Raw genomic sequence first — 23,978 nt, 5'->3', positions numbered from 1 at the left:
AATATAGCTGACATTGACATGAAAGATGCTGGCCCACTCCTACAAGTATGCATGCAAGTATTCCGCAAAACTTATTTCTGAGAGATGAACAACAGGACCACAAAACTTCAAGATCATTAAAGTGATATTTCCACCAGTGAATGGTAGATCTCTAGGTTTTTAATGTGCAAACTTTAGGTGCATAAAACCACCTGAAGAAGTTGTCAATTAAGGCAGGCTCCTGGGTCATACCCCTGACCCACAGACTAAGCATTTCCAGGGATCTGTCATTTTAACCATCCCTCACTGAATGTCATCAAGGAGGTCCTAGGACAACACTTAGAGCAACTATTCTAGGCTTTTTCAAATGCTGTTTTCCCCCTCCGTACTGTTATGTTTCTTCTTTCCAATTCATCCTTTCTCTTCCTGTCGTGATTGATGGGGTCTCAGAAGCAGATTAGCCATCCTTTCTGCTCTGTGCTTGGGATAGAATAGCTCACATGCTGCTAGAGAGGTGCCTTGGGAGTAATAATAATGATAATGGAAGTATTGATTTGCCATCCTCCAATAACAGGGGAAGGTCACAATTTATCAGCTCACATTAATGGGACGAGGTGGAAAGTTGGACAAACTACCTCACAGTCTGACTTTCCCTGGTTCTAGGTTGCTGGGATTCAGTGATTTAGGGACACAGTGGTTTCCTAAGTCCTGCCAGCAGTCAAACCTTTGTTAGTTAAAAGGGAAATTTCTTTTTTCATATTTTCTCACATCTAGACTTTTGCCCTCTTTTCTAATAATATTTCAGAGAGACAGCTCCCAGTTTGGGTGTCCAGGTGGTCAGAGAGTCTGGAAAAATGCTCTGGGGGCAGGAAACCAGGAAACAAGCCATCTTGTCTAGTTCCTCTTTGCTCTTGTTAGCACTAAGGTGATTTCACAACAGTTTTTAAGGACGTTCTGCTCCTATCTCCTGCAGAAGGCCTTCCAAGTAGAAGAGTTAACTTTGATTATTCCTGGGAAAGTGCAGCAAATATAATTAGAACTTTTCTTTATTGGATATTTACAATGCTCCAGGTATCTTGTATTAAAGAAAGATTTCTCTATTTTCTCTATCTGAAAACTGAGGCTCAGGGAGGTTACATAATTTGCTTGAATTTCACACACAACATGTTAAGTGTCACAGTTAGACTGCACAGGGAGAGCCTATGTTCCTTTCACTCAAGTTTGTACTGTATTAGGATTTACAGTTTGTAAAGCACTTTAACACACATTAGTATATTTGTTGAACACCACATTCTTCAGTGAAGTAGCTCTTCTTTTTTTTTTTTTTTTTTTTTTTGAGGCAGAGTCTTGCTTTGTCACCCAGGCTGAAGTATAGTGGCGTGGTCTCAGCTCACTGCAAGTTCCGCCTCCCGGGTTCAAGCAATTCTCCCTGCCTCAGCCTCCTGAGTAGCTGGGATTACAGGTGCCTGCCACCACGCCCGGCTAATTTTTGTATTTTTAGTAGAGATGGGGTTTCGCCATGTTGGCCAGGCTGGTCTCGAACTCCTGACCAGTGATCTGGCTGCCTCAGCCTCCCAAAGTCCTGGGATTACAGGCGTGAGCCACTGTGCCTGGCCATAGCTCTTCTTGTAATCCTAATTTTAGAGATAGGAAAGTGGAATTTTCAGAAGATTTTGCAACTTATCTGTCCCCCGTGCCATATAGCTGGTAATTGGTGACGTAGAGCCTCAAAATCAAGATCCCCATAGCAAAAAGTTCATTTTTACCTAAAAAAGTATACGAATATACATAAACTTGGAAGGAAAGAAAAAAAATCTTTAGCCTCAGTTTCTCCAATGTGAATGAAAACAGAAGAGCATGCTTTGAGGCCCACTATGACTTATTCCTCCACCTGTGCCTTTGGTCAGCAGGAGTGAGCCCCTGTCCATGACCAATTTCACCCCTGGGACACAGTTATACTTTAAAATATGTGATAATTAAGAAACCATATGTGCTTTTTCTTTGGGTCCTGCAGTGCTCCTAAGACTGGTCAGATTTCACTGTCTCTGGTCAGCACTTTTTTTTTTTTTTTTTTTTTTTTTCTGAGACAGTCTCACTCTGTCACCCAGGCTGGAGTGTAATGGTGCGATCTCAGCTCACTGCAACCTCTACCTCTCGAGTTCAAGCGATTCTCCTGCTTCAGGTTCCTGAGTAGCTAGAGTTACAGACGTGCACCACCATGCCTGACTAGTTTTTGAATTTTTAGTGGAGATGGGGTTTTGCCTTGTCGGCCAGGCTGCTCTGGAACTCTTGACCTCAAGTGATCCACCTGCCTCAGCCTCCCAAAGTGCTGGGATTACAGGTATGAGCCACCACACCTGGCCATATTTTCTTATTTTAAAAACTTACTTTTCTTTTTATATATGTAGTATGAATTTATGGCAAATAAGTTTGAATATATGGGAAACTATAAAAGAGAAAGTTTGAAATTATTAAAATTTTAAATTATGCAATTATGTATTTTTTTAACTGGAAATTTGGAGAATTCAGAATATCATAGGAGAAAAACGTTATCTATTCGCTTATAGATTACCATTTTGGGTTTCTTTTCATTTTCACTTTTTTCTTTTCTTTTACACGATTGGGATTATCTTTTTAATTTGTGTATCTGTGTTCTGTGTTCTGTTGTTTAACGTTTTAGAGTGTGCTTTTCCTCATGTCCTTGCATGGTCTTTTTATGCATTTTAAATGGGTGCATAAGTAGTTCAAGGGGTGGATGCGCCTTCATTTACATGATCGTTTCCTTATTATCAGATATTCTGAACCTGGGTCTCCTGACTCTAAATCTGCTGCTATTTTTTTCCCCCACATATCTGTCTCTATTTCCTTTAGCTTCTTGTTTGCATTTATTTGAGAATTATTTGTGATGATTTTAGGAGTGCAAAAAACAGTATAAATAAATGTATTTTGCATTACTACATAACAGTGCTAGTGTTGAGGATTTACTATGTGCCAATCTCTATTTCAATACTTTGAAGAGCTTCTCATTAAAGCCCTCATCTCCCACAACAACAGTAGATACTGTTATCATTCCCATTATATAGATGATGTCACAGACACACACAGAGGCTAAGTATCACAGCACATTCATTTGTGTCTAGCAAAACATCCAGCTTCCAGAGTCTTATACAAACAGGCATTTATTTGTTCTTAGCCATTCTGAATACGGGCAACTACTACTAGCATTTGGGTTCGAGGCTCAGTGACATCAAGGCTGTTGTCACTGCAGAACTTTTCTCTTGTGCCTCTTGGTTTTAAAATGGCTGCAAAGGTCGTAGATATTACATCCTGATTCAAGAGAGGAAGGGAGAGAAACTGATGGTGTGGACTGGTCACGTCTGCTCCTTTTATCAGGAAAGCACATTTTCTTTCCAGAATCCCCTTTGTCTCCCCAGGAGAATTCCACTCATGCATTATTGTGTTTTTCATGACCACTGCCAACTCCAGAAGAGACTGGGAAAATGACTGTTTAACTTTTTCAACCTCTGGAGTGGAAGAGAGCTTGGGAAAGATTTTTTTCTTTTTTTCTTTCTTTTTTTTTTTTTTTTTTGAGACAGGGTCCACTCTGTCACCCAGGCTGGAGTGCAGTGGCACGATCTCAACTCACTGCAGCCTCCACCTCCCGGGTTCAAGCGACTCTCATGCCTCAGTCTCCCAAGTAGCTGGGATTACAGGCATGTGCCACTATGGCTGGCTAATTTTTATATTTTTAGTAGAGACAGGATTTCACCGTGTTGGTCAGGCTGGTCTTGACTCCTGACGTCAAGTGATCCACCTGCCTCTGCCTCCCAAAATCCTGGGATTACAGGCTTGAGCCACTGCACCTGGCCTGGGCATCACTTTTGCTATGGATTAAATTATGTCCCCCAGAATTCATATGTTGAAGCCCTAACCCCCCAGTGTGACTGTATCTAAAGATAGGGTCTAGGAGGTTATTACGGTAAAATGAGGTCATAAGGGTGGGGCCCTGTTTCAATAGGACTGTGGTCTTATAGGAAGAGGAAGATTCAATCTCTCTCTCTCTCCTACCCCATCGCCACCCCCACCCCTCATGGCGACACAGTGAGAAGGCACAAAACTTCACCATGTTGTCATCCTAATCTCAGACTTCTAGCTTCCAAACTGTGAGAAAATAAATTTGTTTTTTTAAGCCACCCATTCTATGGTATTTTGTTATGGTAGTACAAGCTGACCAAGACAAATGGCCACAAGATATCTGCCCTGGTCAAGTGTTGGTCTTATTTTTCCTAGCAGCCGATTTCATACAGGGACCAACCATCGGCTAAGAATTGGTGTATATCACATCTCTGGCTTGGATTATGGTTGGAAGTGGTCCAGTGCCTGCCAAACCTCATCTCTCACTGAATATAACACCATCTAATACATGCCAACATTTTCATCAATATTAGTGTCACCGCAACGTGCTATTAAAATAGAAGTGGTTTCATACATTATTTATCTGCAACGTGTCTACTGAGTCATTCTTTTGCTGGAGAGCTGTCTCCTTGGCATTTATAAACTTGGTAACAAATCTGCAGCTCACTGGATTCCTATCTTCAGGCTGTGACAGGGGAGAGGAGGCTCCATGGACCGTTTGGGCTGAAAGTAGTAGTTGTATCTCTTCTCTCAGCCCAGAACACATTTATTACGTGTCTGGTTGCAGGTGATCTGAACTAGGGGCTACGTAATGGAGATTCTGAAAATGATTGGCTGTAACCCACTTTCTTTTAGTTAGAGGGGGTTCTAAAAGGATACATTATTTATTAGTGATTTTCAATTGTGATTATTTTTAAATCAGAAATTCAAAATGACAATTCTAATCAGTGGGAATACATTAATGAATAAAATAGTCATTACTGTCTTCATGGAATTGATGTTCTAGTAAAGGGGAGTTTTCATATATAAAACTAGATTTCTGGCTGTTTGAAGTACCAAAAGAAGTGACAACTCTGGGCTGCCTTTTTTTCATGACAACTATCACCTGGATCCAGGAAGCCACTTTATTTATTTATTTATTTATTTATTTATTTATTTATTTATTGAGATGGATTCTTGCTCTGTTGCCCAGGCTGGAGTGCAGTGGCATGATCTCGGCTCACTGCAACCTCCGCTTCCCCAGTTCAAGTGATTCTGCTGCCTTAGCCTTCCGAGTAGCTGGGATCACAGGCATACACCACCACGCCCGGCTAATTTTTGTGTTTTTCATAGAGATGGGGTTTCACCATGTTGGCCAGGGTGGTCTTAAACTCCTGACCTCAGGTGATCCACCCATCTCGGCCTCCCAAAGTGCTGGGGTTACAGGCGTGAGCCACCACACTCGGCAGGTGGAGCCACTTTTAGATGGGGTATGAGAGCTGTCATTTGTCACACTCCTCATCACTCCTATTGTCTCATTTGATCCACATGGAATCTCAATGGAGTAGATACCACTATTATTATTATTATTATCATTGTTACTGCCACTTGCAGACAAAGAAACTGAGGCTCAAAGAGGTGAAGTGACTGGCCAAGGTTTTCTAACTGTAGAAGGTGGAGTGTGATATGAACCCACTTCTATGCAACTTCAGAGGCTGAAGTCTTTGCCACTATGCAGAGTGGTTATTCAGGAGGCAGGAACACAAAAATATCACTAAGCAAAAACATTCAACCCATATAAGATCAAATTAGAGCAGTGTATCAGCAGGAAACAGATGGCATCCTCAAATTAGGATAACTCAAGCAGAGTTTCATAAAGAAACTATTTACAAAGGCGTGGGTAGAGTGTAGGGAAACTGCAAGGCATAGTGCAGAACCCTAGATTAGTAATAGTAGGGCTCCATTACCACTCCTAAGCCTTTAGGGGTAGATGAGAGGGCGGGTTACTGAAACTGGGGAGACAGGGGAGGACTGCCTTATTTGAGCTAACATCTTTTGCAGTGAAAAGCAGCCAGTACTTGGGGACTCCACAGGGAGACAACTTGGAGAATAAATACCCCAAGCTCATGCTCCAAGTTGTCTCTATTCCTTCCCTTTCATCTCCTGCCAATTGGAAGTCAGAGGGCAACGAGCCTTTGATGCCTTCCTACAGGTCAGCCTCTGAGAGCACAAAGTAGGGCAGAGAAGAGTGGAGAATGGCCCAGGAGACAAACTGGACATCCAGCACAAGGCGCAAGTCAAAGTCAAGAAGAGCACGCTAGGGGACGAGGGAGAGTGGGGAATCAGAATATACCACTTCAAAATATGCTTCTGTAGCAGAAGGATTATTTTGAGCTGAAGGCATTTGAGATTCAACAGATGCAGAAAGAAGCTTTCCCTAAGCATCCCTTATCTGACTAAAAGCAGAAACTTCTGAGAAATGAGGACTGTCATAAATCCCTTTTCTTGGGGAAGTTTTATGGCCTTGAAGGAGATGGAAAGCTGCACCGAATCGGACCTGCATAAACAAACTTCGCAAAGATAGCTCTTACCTTCCTTGAGTTTTCCCCCTGTATTTACCTCCTACAGTTTTGGGAAGCCTAAAACCCAAACCCCCTTTCCCGTGTCTTGTCACATCTCTACAAATGTATCATCCTTTGTTGCAATGATTTAAAAGCCTCCAAGCCTTGTCACTTTTTTGGGCGTGTTTCCTCTAGTTTATGAACCACCTCCACAGGCCACATAAACTTATAAAATCACACAAAGTTTGTATGCTCCCCCCACCTCCTGTTAATCTGTCTTTTGACAGTTTACTTTGCAGGCGCGGCCACTCAGCCTCCAAAGGTAGAGGAAATTTCCCCCCTTTTACAGCAGCGATGATGAGCAGGGGAAGAAATAAAGATAAGAATGAGGCCGGGCGCGGTGGCTCAAGCATGTAATCCCAGCACTTTGGGAGGCCGAGACCGACGGGTGGATCACGAGGTCAGGAGATTGAGACCATCCTGGCTAACCCGGTGAAACCCCGTCTCTACTAAAAAATACAAAAAACTAGCCGGGCGAGGTGGCGGGCGCCTGTAGTCCCAGCAAAAGTAGTCCCAGCTACTCGGGAGGCTGAGGCAGGAGAATGGCGGGAACCCGGGAGGCGGAGCTTGCAGTGAGCTGAGATCCGGCCACTGCACTCCAGCCTGGGTGACAGAGCGAGACTCCGTCTCAAAAAAAAAAAAAAAAAAAAAAAAAAAAAAAAAAAAAGATAAGGATGAGTCCAGCTTTGATGGGGCTGGGAAAGCATCTCCTTTTCCTTCTCTTTCTTACTCTCAGTCCTGTGAGGCCACCTTGTCTACCAGAAAAATCATTGATTCCACATCAGAGATTTCTCGAGTTTGCAACACAGGACTTGATACCTCTGTTTTGATGACTTTTCAGATGGACAGATGGTTGAACTATACAGGCTGGTGTCTTCCATTTTTTGAGGAATGGTAGAGGGCATTAAACTCTACCTTCAGAAAGCGTTGTAAAACCTCCAAGACAGGTCTACCTGTTTTTCAAGTTCCCTAAAATCGATTCAGCTCAATCCTTGTCAAATACCATATATCCTGCTAAACTGAGCTATATATTACCCACCACCAAAAACCATTTACTTGCTTACTTTCAGAATTTGCCATTTCTGAAGTCAACTGGACCATGGCTTTAGATCTTTAGGGAAGCAGGTTTTCATCAGTGTATTTCAATCATCTTTACAGTGACATTTCCCACAGCCCACCCCAGAGACAGAATATCACTGTCAGCATAAGTAACAGTAACAAATACAGGAGCAGTTTAGTTAACACTTTAACAATTCAAATGGTCTATAAACCTAGTGTTCCTGGTTCAGAAACAGTGTGCTTCTGAGAATATATAGGGTGAGAGGACAGAGGCACATAGCATTGTTGGATAAGAACATTCACAAGAGGCTGGTATCATAGTTAATTTAGGAATTAGTTGTGACACCATTGTTTATGTCTCCATGAGTGTTTCACTTTCTCTCTTTCTCTCTCTCTCTCTCTCTCTCTTTCTTTCTCCCTCTCTCTCTCCCTCTCTCTGTCCCTCTCTCTCCCTCTTTCTCTCCCTCTCTCTCTCTCTTTCTCTCTCTCTCTCTTTCTCTCTCTCCTCCTTCCTTCCTTCCCCTTCCTTCCTTCCTTCCCCTTCCTTCCTTCCTTCCTTCCTTCCTTCCTTCCTTCCTTCCTTCCTTCCTTCCTTCCTTCCTCCCTCCCTCCCTCCCTTTCCTTCCTTCCTTCCTTCCTTCCTTCCTTCCTTCCTTCCTTCCTTCCTTCCTTCCTTCCTTCCTTCCTTCCTTCCTTCCTTCCTTCCTTCCTTCCTTTTCTTCTTCTTCTTCTTCTTCTTCTTCTTCTTCTTCTTCTTCTTCTTCTTCTTCTTCTTCTTCTTCTTCTTCTTCTTCTTCTTCTTCTTCTTCTTCTTCTTCTTCTTCTTCTTCTTCTTCTTCTTCTTCTTCTTCTTCTTCTTCTTCTCTCTCTCTCTCTCTCTCTCTCTCTCTCTCTCTCTTTCGATGGAGTCTTGCTCTGTCTCCCAAGGTGGAGTGCAGTGGCATGATCTTGGCTCTCTGCAACCTCCACCTCCTGAGTTCCAGTGATTCTCATGCCTCAGCTTCCCAAGTAGCTGGGACTACAGGCACGTGCCACCATGCCTGGCTAATTTTTTGTGTTTTTCGTAGAGACAGGGTTTCACCATGTTGGCCAGGGTGGTCTCATACTCCTAACCTCAAGTGATCCGTCCGCCTTGGCCTCCCAAAGTGCTGGGATTACAGGTGTGAGCCACTGCCCCTGGCCCCATTCTTTTTCCTAGATAATGGAACCCCAATATTGTTCAGAGAGTAGGCAAGCCATGTGCCTCAAAGGAAGCTGAGCTTCCCAGCCCCGGAGATCCAATTGTTTGTCCCATCCAGGTTTGGTGCCCTCACTCCACCGATGCTTGCATTAGCAGGACGTGTGATGCAGTTCTGACCAGTAGGCTGTGAGAAGTCTTCTGGGGCTGTCTCTAGCACAGTGGTTCCCCCTACCCATGGGTGAGACATTCCAAGACTCCCACTGGAAGCCTGAAACCAAGAATAGTACTGAAACAGACTGCCATCAGTCAGAACACGTTTCTGTTAACAAATGTAATGCCTTTTCCAACTTAACTAAGCACTTATCACACACTGTGGCTGTAACTTTTGCAATCTGAGGTGTGACAGTAAAACTAGCATGAATTTCTTTTTCCTTCCTCACAATTTCACGGGTAGAAGATTCGTTCATACTGTAGATATTAGCAGCATCAGCAAATGATTTCATTGCTTATTGAGAACTTCCACCTTTTCATGTAAAGGAAGCATTTTAGGCTTCCCTAGCATATTTAAATTGCCACCACTACTCCTCTTGTTCTTTGGGGCCATTATTAAGTAAAATAAGGGTTACTTGAACCCAAGCACTGGGATACAGATACTGTGACAGTAGATCTGATAACAAGATCTGACTAAGTGATTAGTGGGTGGGTAGCGTAGACAGTGTGGAGGTGCTGGATAAAGGGGCGATTCGCATCCCGGGTGGGATGGTGTGGGACGGTGCAGGATTTCATCACGCTACTCAGAACAATGCGTGATTGAAAACTCATAAATTGTTTATCTCTGGAATTTTTCATTTAGTATTTTTGGGCCCTGGGTGACCACAGGTAACTGAAACCGAGGAAAGCAAAACTGTGGAAGAGGGGAGATCATTGTATAGGTTTTTCTTGCTGCTAGGAAGAGTCGCATAGGAAGAAATAGTTGCCTCTTTTTCTGCTGGACATTATCGTAGCAGCTTGTGGTATTTTGAACTGTGGCAACTAGGAAACGATGGACAGGGAGCTAGATCTCCTGTTGAAAATGGGAGAGTGCAAAGATGCCGTTTGACACCCACGAACCACTGAGTTCACCAACCCAAGTTCTATCCTTCCTCAGGTCTTCTAATGTGAGACAATAGGTTTCTCATTGCTGGAGCTGTAGACACAGGGGCCTGGATCCTGATGTGCCATACAGAGGCATGAAATTCAGGAGTCAGAGGGGAAGGAGAAGGGTAACTAATAATTTTGGCAGATTGTTTTTCTATTTTTTTGATTAAAAAATATGCAAATGTAAAAATTCAATCAAGATGGAAGTGTTAAGAATGGGAACTGAACTCTCCTGTAATTCTCCACCTCCTACCTATATATAAATGTAATGTTAAAAAAATAGGATCAGAGTAGACATAGCTAACAGTAAAGCTCAGTTCTTTGTGCAAATACATGTCAGTCTGCCCCATTCTTTTAAATAATATCTATAATATTCCAAAGTATAGATATACCATAATTTTTTCAATCTAATACATGTGGTACTTTAAAAAACTTTCATCCAGATCGGCACGGTGGCTAATGCCTGTAATCTCAGCATTCGGGGAGGCTGAGGCAGGAGGATCACTTGAGATCAGGAGTTCAAGACCAGCCTGGGCAGCAGAGTGAAACCCTATATCTATAAAAAATTAACAAAAATTAACTGGGCATGGTGGGGCAAGCCTATAGTCCCAGGTACTTGGGAAACATGAGCCCTGGAGGTGGAATCTGTAGTGAGCTGTGCTCATGCTACTCTACTCCAGCCTGGGCAACAGAATGAGACTCTGTCTCAAAACAAACAAACAAACAAACAAACACTGTGATCCATCCATGAGTAAATATGTTCATGAGCCCTCAATCTGTCCCTTCAGTTATTTTCAGCAAGTCTCAATGTCATTCAGAGAACCATGCTCAGGGAGCAGCTATGTTGCACAGTGGACGGGACATGGGCATTTGGGGTCAGGCAGATTGGGGGTGGGATCTCCCACATACTAGCTGTGTTATCTTGGAAAGTGATTAAACCCCTTATGTCTCAGTCATCTCATCCCTAAAAAAAGATAATAAAACCTTCTTCTTAATGTTGTTGTAAGAGTTAGAAATAACAAATTAAAATATCCTTTACCTACAATAGTTGTTCAATGAACGACATCTATTGTTTTAGGAAAGGAGCTGCCTTCATGAAATAGTTTAACTATTAACTAGTTTAACTATAGTTAACTAGTTTAACTATCTCTGGTTATTCTCACCGTGAACACAGTGGACAAATATGCATGTGTACTTGTTAGTCTAAGATAATTACTTTTTTTTTTCTTTTTTTTTTTTAAAGACAGAGTTTGACTGTATTGCCCAGGCACCCAGGCTGGTCTCAAATGCCCAGGCTCAAGTGATCCTCCAGCTCCAGCTTCCTGAATAGCTGGGATTACAGGCACAAACCAGTGTGCCCAGCAAAAATAATTCCTTGAAATTATTTTTGATAATTTCAGTTGTTCCCTAAATGGTGCAAGGTAGTACATGCAAACCAATCATCTAAATTCATCATTGTGAATCCTGTAAAGAAGATAAATATTTAATCCCCATTTCATGGACAGATGTCTGCAGAGTTTGAGCAATTTATCAAATAGGCCAGAAAAAGACATTATTCATAGTAAGAAGATCTCAATAGGCTGGAATGATGGGTCAAATTAAACAAGGTGAACTATTTTAAGTAAAAATGTAAAACTTATCATTTAGTTATGTTTCTTTTTTTGCATGATGCAGAATGGGAGAAATGACACTTAATAGCAGGTATAAAAAATGCTTAAGAGTTTTAGGTGGCTGAAGTTCAGTGTGAAGCCATAGTGTGATCCAGCTGTCTAAACAAGCAAATATAATCTTTGTCCTCATAAAGACAAGTAAGAAACTTGTCAAAATGAGGAAGATAATGACTCCACTTGGTTTGCTCTTGTTAGACCACATGCTGTAACACTGGGGATGGCAAGTAACTGGCATGTAGGCTGAGGATTGTTGCTTGAATGCCTATGATGGATACCACTAATTAACCATATTCCACTGGGTTTAGATGTAGCCTCTGAACCTCTATCAGCACAGTCTTTAAGGAAGCCAATAGTTCTTGAATGAAGTTGGCATGCAAGATGAAACCTACAGGTAACCAATGGACTGTAGGCTATTCTTACCATCTCCTTCCAAGTAGGCAGCTAGCGCTTATATCATGTATTCCAACCTTCTACCAGCCACAAAAGATTGAATAGGACCCAAGGGTTGTCAGTCTGCAGGCTACTTTGAAGAGCTTTATTTAAACTGAAACAAGCTTACCTCACTCTGATTCCCTCTTTGGGGAGTTTGAACTTGGGAAAAGAAGGCAAATCAGAAGGTTGGTGGCAGGCCTTGAAGCTGAACTCTTAATGGGGACCATGCTATGGTAGAGGCCATATGGAGACCATGCTATTGTAGAGGCCAAAAGGGAGCAGAAGGAAATCAGAAAACAGAAACAAGAATGAGGAAGCAGAAGCTATGAGGTAGAGAAAATCTACAAATGGAGAGGGGATATGGAATTGGTTGGTGGCAGCAGAAATAGTAGATGAGGCGGAGAGAACTGAGGATGAACAGAGCCCCACTGCTAAGGGACTAACAAGAGCTCTTGTCCTCTGGGTAGAGATCCAGGTGTACTGCTGTCTCTACTCCTTCCTAGAGGCCTCATTTGCCTGGGGTCCAATCAACTGGCCATGAATTTGAGGTTCTTTTTTTCTTACGTCCACTGTAACCTCCTCCTATTGCTTGAGGTAGCCTGAGGAAAATCTTTGTTCCTTGTCATCAAAAATGTCTACTCAAGATTCCTTGTCTAGTTTTGGGTGTCATATTGGTGAACTGGAGCAGGTCCCCAGGAGAGAGATTAGAATGGTAAAGAGGCCTGGGAGCTCTCACACAGAAAGAGTTTTCAAAGGGATGAGGAGTACTTGCCAAAAACAGTGGCCCTTAGAGTAATCACCAAGCAGCAGCAGCGGCATCTTAGAGATGTAAATTTCTGGGCCCACCCCGGACCTGTAGAAATTCTGGGGGTAGGGCCCTGGACTATATGGTTTAACAAGACCTCCACATCTGATGCATGCTTAAGTTTGAGAGCCACTGGTCTAGAGAAGAGAAGACCCAGGCAGATTATGAAGTTGATCTCCGGTTATTTGAAGGAGTCAGGAGAGGGAGGTGTGATATGAGATCCTAGAGGGCAGCACCAGAACCTTTGGCTGGAAAAAATGGGAGACAGGTTTTAGGACAATAGAAAGACTTCACAAACAGTTAAGGCTGGTTTGAGAAAGATTTGTGCCTGGTGGGTAGTGAGCTGCTTGTTTCTGGGGGAGTTTAAGGAAGGATTGCATGATCAATAGTTGGTAGATATTGCAGAGGTCTGTGAAGTACACAGGAGAAGAGGAAACTGAAAGAGGAAGCATGTGTTAGGAAGGCTCTGCAAATCAGGAACAGCTATTGAGGACTGGCATCCAACATCTCTCGTCACTGTGGTAACAGTGGGGGGTGGGGGTGGTAACAAGCTAATTGTGTTTATAAACCTCAGCTGGGGCTTGTTTCTGGGCACTTTCTTGAGTTACAGGTGAATCCAGGATCCTGGTCTCTGCCGTGCAACAAATCCTAACTCCTGGGACCAGGATCCCATTTTGAAATTGCTTATATTTCTATCTCTAGATTCTACCTGTTCATTAAACTTTCTTGAGTAGGGTAGAAATTCCAATATGGGGAAACAGGTGGAGGAAATCTAATGACCAATCCAAACACCTCAGGACAGGAAGCTGTATCTAGAGTAATGAATACTAATATCAAACCTACACATTGCATTTTGTGGGTAAAAGTGTGAGCTGTAGAAATGGAAGGCTGGATATCATCAACTGAAGAATGAGGAGGTTCATAAATTTGGAAAGGAGAGCTTTATTTCTCATAAAGGATTGCAGCCTGCAGGGTTGCCATTCTGACAGGGTGAGAAGCATAGCCTCTGGTCAGAAGCCCAAAACAGATACTCTGAGACTGGGGCAAATGGAATAGAAATTTATGCTGAGCAGAGTGGTCAAATATACATATTCAATAAACTATCGGAGGAATCATGAATATTTATGAAGGAGAAACATGAGCATGTGCAATTGAGCTTCATACCCCTCCATGGGTCCCATGTATAAAAAATGACGGTGTTAGCATGATCTAAGGGTGGAGTTTTTGGCCCTTTGACGTCAAAAGGTGAAGCAGACAGGAAAACCCTTATTGCACATTCCTTGTAGATTGGCCAGAACCACTCTGTGGTTGGTGGTCTCTTATCAGGCAAAAAAGGAGAGGCAGCGTTAGGTGGTAGGCTGATACCAGTGGTGGAGTCTTTTGAAAGGGCTGCTTTCTTTTTAAAATATTTTTAAATTTATTTTTTATTTTTGATAGGTTTTTGGGGAACTGGTGGTGTTTGGTTACATGAATAAGTTCTTTAGTGGTGATTTGTGAGATTTTGGTGTGCCCATCACCAAGCAGTGTACCCTGTACCCAATGTGTGGTCTTTTATCCTTCGCCACCCCACCTTTTCCCCTGAATCCCCAAAGTCCAATGTATCATTCATTTTTTTTTTTTTTTTGAGATGGAGTCTCGCTCTGTCACCCAGGCTGGAGTGCAGCGGCATGATCTTGGCTCACTGCAAGCTCTGCCTCCTGGGTTCAGGCCATTCTCCTGCCTCAGCCTCCTGAGTAGCTGGGACTACAGGCGCCTGCAACCATGCCCGGCTAATTTTTTGTATTTTTAGTAGAGACGGGGTTTCACCGTGTTAGCCAGGACGGTCTTGATCTCCTGACCTCGTGATCCACCCACCTCGGCCTCCCAAAGTGCTGGGATTACAGGCGTGAGCCACCGTGCCTGGCCCAACGTATCATTCTTATGCCTTTTGTTCTCATAACTTAGCTCCCATATATGAGTGGGAACATACAATGTTTGGTTTTCCATTCCTGAGTTACTTCACTTCATCCAGGTTGCTGCAAGTGCCATTATTTCATTCCTTTTATGGCTGAGTTGTATTCCATGGTGTGTGTGTGTGTGTGTATACACACCATATTTTCTTTGTTCACTTCTTGTTGGTTGATTGGCATTTGGGCTGGTTTCATATTTTTGCAATTGCAAATCACGTTGCTGTAAATACGCATGTGAAAGTATCTTTTTCATATAATGACTTATTTTCCTCTGGGTAGATACCCAGTAGTGGGATTGCTGGATCAAATGGTAGTTCTACTTTTAGTTCTTTAAGGATTCTCCATGCTAGTTTCCACAGTGGTTGTACTAGTTTACTTTCCCACCAACAGTGTAAAAGTCCTTTTCACTGCATCCACACCAACATCTATTCTTTCTCTGATTTTTTGATTATGGCCATTCTTGCAAGACTGAGGAGGTATCCCACTGTGGTTTTGATTTGCATTTCCCTGATCATTAGTGATGTTGAGCATTTTTCCATATGCTTCTTGGCCATTTGTATATTTTCTTTTGAAGATATTCATGTCCTTAGCTCACTTTTTAATGGGATTTTTTTTTCTTGATAATTTGTTTGAATTTGTATCAGTCTGTTTTCACGCTGCTGATAAAGACATACCTGAGACTGGGAGGAAAGAGGTTTAATTGGTTACAGTTCCACATGGCTGGGGAGGCCTCAGAATCATGGTGGGAGGTGAAAGGCACTTCTTACATGGCAGCAAGAGAAAAATGGGGAAGAAGCAAAAGTGGAAACCCCTGATAAACCCATCAGATCTCATGAGACTTATTCACTATCATGAGAATAGCATGGGAAAGACCAGCCCCAGTGATTCAATTACCTCACCCTGGATCGCTCTCACAACACGTGGGAATTCTGGGAGATACAATTCAAGTTGAGATTTGGGTGGGGATACAGCCAAACCATATCAGAGTTCTTTGTAGATTCTGGATATTAGTCCTTTGTCGGATGTATAGATTGTGAAGATTTTCTCCCACTCTGTGGGTTGTCTGTTAGCTCTGCTGATTATTTCTTTTTGCTGTGTAGAAGCTCTTTAGTTTAATTAAGTTCTCTCTATTTATTTTTGTTTTTTTTGCATTTGCTTTTGGGTTCTTGGTCATGAAATCTGAAAGGGCTACTTTCTGTTAAGCCCTTAGGGAAGAAAGGCTAATGATGGTTAAAGAGGGAGGGGGTATAACGATGTGTATTTGAGTCTCCTATCCTTTCATGGCTGAGAACTCAGTCTTCAAGTTTACTCTGGGATCCCCTTGGCCAAGAGATGGTCCATTCAGTCAGTTGGTGGGGGGGCGCTTTGAATTTTATTTTTAGTTTATGATATATAGTTGCATGACCTTGAGCAAGTTGCTTTTCTCTGCCTTATTTTCATTGTCTCTCAAGATGAGACTCACATTAGTTGCTACCTTAGAGGATTGTTTTTGGATTGAGACAATAGCACTGTGCCCATTACATGTTAAGCACTCAACATATTTAAACTATTATCATCGCTATCGTTGTTTCATCTCAATGAACTTCTAAAGTGCCTCTAAGGACAGGAGGATAGGTATTGCTAACCCCATTTTATAGCCTCAGAAACTGAGGCAAAGGCTATTTAAGACTCGGTATGACATCACACTGCCTCACTGTTACTGGCTGGATAAAACTAGGACTTAGTTTTCCCAACTTCACGTGGACTGGACAAGGGACAGGTTCTGTATGTGTGTTCTAGAAAGGAGGGACAGAATTTACTTTTTGAAAAGGCAATAGAAGCACATAAGTAAAATTCTACAAAAAGGTGTGTGGTGGAAAATAAACCTCCTTCCTATCCCCCTCATCTCCAGTTCTTTGGTCCCTTTCTGTTGACAGATCCTGTGCATCTTTCAGGAGCTGTTTCATGCATGCACAAGCCTAGTGTGTGTGTGTATATCCCAGGAGACTGTTTCTACAAAAGGCCCCTTCCTGCTCCTGTCCCTGATCCAGGGGTGTGTGTGTGTGGAGTCTGTGTGTGTATGTGTGTGTGGGGTGTGTGTGAGGGATGTGTGTATGCATGTGTGTGGGGTGTGAAGGTGTGTGTGGGGTGTGAGGGGTGTGTGTGTGCATGTGTGTGTATGGTGTACGTGTGTGGGGTGTAAGGTGTGTGTGTGTGGTGTATGTGTGTGTGGGATGTAAGGGGTGTGCGTGGGGTGTGTGTGTATGTGTGTGAGGTGTGAATGGTGTATGTGTATGTGTGTGTGAGGGGTGTGTGTATGTGTGTGGTATGTGGAGTGTGTGTGACGTGTGTATTTGTGTGGGTGGTGTGTGTGGGGTGTGAGGGGTGTATATGTGTGGGGTGTAAGGGGTATGTGTGTGGTGTATGTGTGTGGGGTGTGAAGGGTATGTGTGTTAGGTGTATGTGTGTGGGGTGTGAGGGGTGTATGTGTGTGTGGTGTATGTATGTGTGGGGTGTGATGGGGGTGTGTGTGTGTGGTGTATGTGTGTGAGGGGTGTGTGTGTGGTGTCTGTGTGTGTGTGTGGTGTCTGTATGTGTGGGGTGTGTGGGGTGTGATGGGTGTGTGGTGTATGTGTGTGAGGGGTGTGTGTGTGGTGTCTGTGTGTGTGTGGTGTCTGTATGTGTGGGGTGTGTGGGATGTGATGGGTGTATGGTGTATGCGTGTGAGGGGTGTGTGTGGTGTCTGTGTGTGTGTGGTGTCTGTATGTGTGGGGTGTGTGGGGTGTGATGGGTGTGTGTGTGTGGTGTATGTGTGTGAGGGGTGTGTGTGTGTGGTGTATTTGTGTATGGAGTATGAGGGGTGTGTGTGTGTGGTGTGTGTGAGGGGTGTATGTGTATGTGTGCATGGGTGTGTGTGAGGGAAGTGTGTGTGTGTGTGTGGTGTATGTGTGGGGTGTGTGTATGGGAGTGTGTGGGGTATGTATGTGGTGTGTGTATGTGTGGGGTGTGATGGGTGTGTGTGCTATATGTGTGTGAGGGGTGTGTGGGGTGTGATGGGTGTGTGTGTGGTGTATGTGTGTGAGGGGGTGTGTGTGTTGTGTCTGTATGTGTGGGGTGTGAGGGGTGTATGTGGTGTGTGTGTGGTATATTTGTGTATGGGGTGTGAGGGGTGTGTGTGGTGTGTGTGAAGGGTGTATGTGTATGTGTGCATGGGTGTGTGTGAGAGGAGTGTGTGTGTGTGGTTTATGTGTGTGTGGTGTGTGTGTGTGGTGTATGTGTGTGAGGGGTGTGTGTGTGGTGTATGTGTGTGCGTGGTGTCTGTATGTGTGGGGTGTGTGGGGTGTGATGGGTGTGCGTGTGTGATGTATGTGTGTGAGGGGTGTGTGTGTGTGGTGTCTGTGTGTGTGTGGTGTATGTGTGTGAGAGGTGTGTGTGTGTGGTGTCTGTGTGTGTGTGGTGTCTGTATGTGTGGGGTGTGAGGGGTGTATGTGGTGTGTGTGTGGTGTATTTGTGTATGGGGTGTGAGGGGTGTGTGTGGTGTGTGTGAGGGGTGTCTGTGTATATGTGCATGGGTGTGTGTGAGGGGAGTGTGTGTGTGGTTTATGTGTATGTGGTGTATGTGTGTGTGGGGTGTGTGTATGGGTGTGTGTGTGGGGTGTGTGTGGGGTGTGTGTGTGGGGTATGTAGGGGTGTGTGTGTGGGCTGTGTGGGGTATATGTGTGTGTATGTGTGTGTGGGGTGTGTGTATGGGTGTGTGTGGGGTGTGTGTGTGGGGTGTGTGTATGGGTGTGTGTGGGGTGTGTGTGGGGTGTGTGTGGGGTATGTAGGGGTGTGTGTGTGGGCTGTGTGGGGTATATGTGTGTGTATGTGTGTGTGGGGCATGTGTGGCAGGCCCAGGCCAGTGCTGTTTCCCTGCTTTCTCAGATCCTTTTCTCAGAACCTTGGAGTTCCTGACTCTGTGTGAGAAGGCATAGGTGGGTGGCGGGGTGGTGTGAACACTGGGCCACTGTCTCTTCTCTTTCCCTGGCTTTTATCTCCTTCTTAAGATGCTGTCATTTCCCCGGCGGTCCTGACCTTCCTGGGAATAGTGATGGGGAATCCCAGGTCCCAAGCTGCCGGCTGTCAGGCCTGGAGCACAGGACGGGTCCCAGGGGTGCAGGTCACAGACCCAGAGACCCTGTCTCTTTGGCTCTTCCCTTCTCTCCTGGGGCCTCTGCTCACCTGATTTCTGGGGAAATGTCAGATGTGTTCAGCTTCAGTAATCCTGCCACTTTTCCAGATACGAGGAAAAATCTTTGTGTTTATTATTATTATTACTATTATTATTTAACGTCTAGAAACTTTCCCCTGACAAAAAGAGAGTGGCTTTGGCTGCCTGCCACCTTGGCCAGGAGCTAAGGGACAGGGCAGGCTGAGAACACAAGTCCTTTTTGGGGTCTGCTTGGATGGCAGTGAAGGCAGTGGAGAAGAGATCACCTCCTGTGAGAGCCAGTCCCCACAAGCGTGTAGGCATCACAGCAGAGTTCTGGGCTCCCAGGCTGCTGGTTCCTCCAGTTTCCACCTCTGGTCTCCCTCTTTCCTGGCCTGGGGATGTAGAAGGGTGCAGGGTGAAAGACTTGGTCTTCTACCGCATGGATTCTCTGAGCTGCCCCAGCAGGACCGTGACTCTCTGAAGCCTGAAACGATTTGAACAGCCCCCTGTCAGGCAGCTCCTCGCTGGCTGATGTTGGCTTGAATATGTCAGTCATGGAGAACTCACCACTTCCTGAATCTCTCCATTTCAGTCTTGGATGGTTCTAGAGAGAGGAGCAGAACTGGAATATGCGGCTAGGGCTATGTGAATTGACAGGTTCTGGTCTTTGGACCGCAAATTCCTCTTTCACTTAAAAATCCTTTGGGCTCTTGCCCTTTGTGTCTCTAGCTCTTTGGACATTGTTCTTAGGGAAAGGTTTCCAGTGTCCCATCTAACACTTGGGTGGGCTGGGCCCGTTGTTCGTGGGAAGGGGTGTAAGTGTAGGGGAAATCCATTTGTCATAAGAGAGAATCAGGTAGAGGCGGGACAAGGTAACTTCTCAGTTTCTGTTCTTATGCATCTGGGCTCCCACCTTCCCTCATTCTGTGAAGAACCTGGAGAGTCCATCATTCTTGGACCTTTTCCCCTCAGTGCAAGGAAAACAAGTTGGAGAAGTGACAGTGTCCTGGGATGAGCCCAGCAGCTTTCTTCCCTTTCTCACTCAGCCTCTGCCTCTCTCCCCACAACTGTTTCCTGCCTGGGGCGGTACAGCCAGCAGCCAGTGCGCCTGAGCCCTGTTATTTAAAATGCAGCCGTCACCATGGCAACCTGCATCCTGCTCCATTTCAACCAGAGATACAAAGAAGCAGTGAAAGGGAAAGTTTAATAATGTTTTCTTTTCGTTTTCTTTTCTTCTTTTTTTATGAATCTCACTGACTGTTCATCTTTTTGGGAAATAGAAATGTTCCATTTTGGTGGCATTATCAAAATGTCATTCATTTTCATGCCCCGTGGCTTCTGGAGGGTCAAAGTCATCACTTGCTTTCTAGGGCTGCTGCTGTCACCCCGTTTCCCCCTTCAGAATGGATGATGAGTGTTATTCCACATTTAGGCTTCTCAAAAGATTTGGGGTTGGACTAACCCTAGAGAGTGTTTATGGCTTTATTCTCCCTTCTACTTCCCTGGTATCAAATCTCAGAGTCACGGCAAGATAAAAAAGCTAGAAGAGACCTTAAAGCTCACTGACTCTGTGGTGCCATTTTTGTTTCAGTGTGTGTAGTACCTCTTCCCCAGCATTTTGAGAGTGCTTCCTCATTACTGTCATGGAGCTTGGCCTCTGGGTGGTGTTCCTGTGATTCACGTGGAGCCAAGAATTTCCCCTAACCACTGTGATTGGCTCATGTGGTCCAAAAGGCATGGCTGAGCTGCAGTTCTGGGTCTGAGAGAGAGCCCCTTTACTTTTCTGCTGAGGGGAGGAAAGTCTTGAGCTGCCAGAGACCCTCACAGAGAAGGAACTTGCCTACAAGTGGAGTGAACACAAAGGGAAGCAGAGCTGATGGATGGAGAAGAGAAACCAGGATTGGATGACGTTGCTTGATATCTTAGATCGAGTCAACCCTGAATCCATGGCTTTGCAGTTTCGTGAGCAATATATTCCATTTTTTTTTTTTTTTTTTACTTTAAGCCAGCTTCAGTTGGGGTTTCCGACAGCAGAAAACCACGACTTTGATGTTACATACCTCAAGTTCCTTCTTTTACAAATGAAAGCATGGAGACCCAGTGCAGGAAAGTAGCATCCAAGGTCACACAGAGAGGCAGCTCTGAAGGTCAGGTCTCCTGATGTCCTCAAAGCCTTTCAATCTGCCTGTCCTTTGGTCCTCTGTTTTCAGGCAGATTCTGTTACCTTTGCGGGGGCAAAAGCTGAGCCTATGGATGCTCATGATCAAAAAGTGTAATTACGGTAAAGACCCTTGCTCAACTACTCACCCCAGGGTGATCGTGAGCATTTGGTGTGATGTCCAAGGAAAGTGTCCACCCTCGGCTTGTACAAGGAAAGCACTCACAGTTGGCTCTGCATAGCCTTGTGGACAGACCTTAGGTACACTTGGCCTGTTTTCTCCATTGAGACAAGATCTGTTTGTTCAGTCTGCAAACAAATGTCACACATTCAACCAACACTTACAATTTTATTAATTTCGTTGAACAGCATTAATTGAGGGCCTCCTATGTACTAATCACTGTTTTGGGGGCACAGATTCAATGGTCATTAAGGGAGACTCAGTGCCTAACCTCACGGAGCTTATATAATTTACTGTAGACATGAAAATAACCAGAGATTATTTCACAGTCCGTACATAAAACTACGGACTGTGAAAAAGTCTTATGCTGGGAAAGTTCCCCATACCATGAAAGCATAAGACGAGGGCCCATCTCATTTTCAGAGTTGGAGGGAGCCTTGAGCTGAGACGGGCAGAAGGAGCAGGAGTAAACTGAGCAAAGGGAGGTGGGGTTGGGGACTAGGGGACTGACCCTTCAAAGCTGGGAAAAGAGGAAGGCAGGACTTTGAATTAATTCTTGCCAGTGTTGGCAGGGGGCACCATCTGCCAATGTCCTTCTCTTTTGCCACTTTAAGTCTTTCTGTTCCTGCCCTATAGATTCCCTGAGCCCCCTTATTCCCACGACTCTCTAGGTCAGTTATATAATCTATTTTCCAACCCAGGAACTTGGATGCCTAAGTTAAGATCTGTTTCGGGCTAAAGACTAGATAGTCGCGTTTTTGTGTGTGAGATTAAACATCATTCCCATGATAACGAGGTCTGCTTTTAAAGAGAAAGATAGGGGTTGCCTTTATCCTTCCTGAAAAGTGCTATCTTCTCGAATCTAACTTCCGTTTGATTTGTTGTCTGCTGGTGAATGTGACTGCAGTAAAGTTTATTGCCACTAGAGGGCAGGAACACCAAGGCAAAGGACTGAGAAGCGTGAGACCAGGGCTATGAAGTCTGCAGGCACACCCAGATAACCCGATAGGGTTTGCACTGGTGTGGGACGTGTCAAATTCCAAGCCCAAACTCTGCGTGTCTCAATTCAGATACATCGTCTACACACTCAGATGATTTCATTCTGCACGTTGTAATCACTGTAGATGCTAGTGCCAGAAAAGAAAGAATAAAAAAGGGCTTTTGATGGGGGAGGTTCCTGCTGTTTATAAAACAACGAAATCATGTCTTGGGTTTCACCTTAAAGAGTCCTTTAAAATGTTTCCAGGAGTCAGAGGGCCCCAGTGTTGGTTCTCAATGTGCTGTGTGACCTTGCTTAAGAAATGAAACTACTCTGGGCCTAAATTACCCCTTCGTAAAAGGATAACATGGTGATGTGAAGATTCTTCTGATTCAAAGAAGAGAAATGGTAAAGATGATTGAGACTGGAGAACTGCCCATTTAGATGCCTATTTGTGATTTGTGTGATTTCTAATTCTGGGGGCTCTTCATACTGAGGGAGCTTTATTTTCCTGACTCATACGCTTTTTTTTTTTTTTTTTTTTCATTTCAGCAGTTGAATATACTTTAACAGAAAGGAATGAAGAGCTAAGGGTGGAATTTTGGCAGGTGGTGAAGAAGGTACTGTTGGTTCTTTCAAATCACACCATGACAGTCAGTATTCTCTTTGCCTTTGATGGGGATGAGACTGATATGGGAGACTTGGCGAATATCTGTGTGAGTTACGTGTATCCCTGAAACTCAGATTAAACCCTCCATTATCCTGGAATCCAGAGCCTTATTGAACTAGCTCGTGAGCCTGTCAGCTTGAGAATAAGTAGGTTGGAAACAGGACTGCTCTGGGAATGAGGGATGAAATATAAAGTTTTTACTGCCGCATCATTCTAGAATGATGGAGTATCTCTAGGAGGCTAGGCCCCAACAAGAGGTGGAACTTCTGCCTAAAGCCACCACCTTCTTTGAAGAGTGTCCCCCCAGGTGACTGGGTCTCTAAGGACCTAAGCTCCTCTTGGTACTCCTCTTGCTGCCTCAAGTTGGGGAAAGATGGTGGTTCAAGCTCTGCCTCCATGTACTTGGGCATGAAACTTCATGAAGACAAAAAACCAAAACAAAGCAAAACAAGCCACAACACAAATGCTGCACCAGCTAATTTGTGTATTTTTAGGAGAGATGGGGTTTCACCATGTTGGCCAGGCTGGTCTTGACCTCCTGATCTCAGGTGATCCACCCGCTTCGACCTCCAAAAGTGCTGGGATTACAGGCGTGAACCACTGTGCCCGGCAGCACCACCATTTGTAATGATTGCAGAGTGTTCCATTGTGACAGCGCCATGATTTCCTTAACCGTTTGCTGCCTACTGATGCTGTGTGGCATCTCTGCATCTTGTCACGGGTAAAATCACAAGATCTTAGGGATCATCTTCTCTGGACAGCCTTTTTGTTTTACGGAGAAGGGAGATGGCTTTGAGCTGATGGCAGACTAGGACTAGAATCCAGGTTTTTGGATTTCCCACCCGCTGCCCTTTTCACTCTGCCAGGCGTATTGAGTGTAGGCATAAAGGAAAGACAAAGGGACCTCACAATCCTATGTGCTAGGCAATTTACAGACAATGAACACAAATGTCCCCTTACACATTTTTGTATTCTCTTCCATGCTTCTACCAGCAAGTGTCCAAAATACTGTCCCCCACTGATTGCCTGTTGGACACACTTGGTCTGACCCTCCTTCGTGTGCCCCAAAGCAGCATTTTATTTATTTATTTAT

General features: G+C 44.3%; 1 protein-coding gene across 1 annotated transcript in view; it reads right to left on the bottom strand.

Moving 5' to 3' along the window:
• SLU7 (SLU7 homolog, splicing factor) overlaps positions 1-23,978 on the bottom strand; it is an 867,785-nt gene that overhangs the window by 91,784 nt on the left and 752,023 nt on the right. The gene's annotated exons all lie outside the window — the stretch shown is intronic.

Source organism: Macaca thibetana, chromosome 6, assembly GCF_024542745.1.
Source record: "Macaca thibetana thibetana isolate TM-01 chromosome 6, ASM2454274v1, whole genome shotgun sequence".
NCBI lineage: Eukaryota > Metazoa > Chordata > Mammalia > Primates > Cercopithecidae > Macaca > Macaca thibetana.
This window is presented reverse-complemented; position numbering and strand designations above follow the sequence as displayed.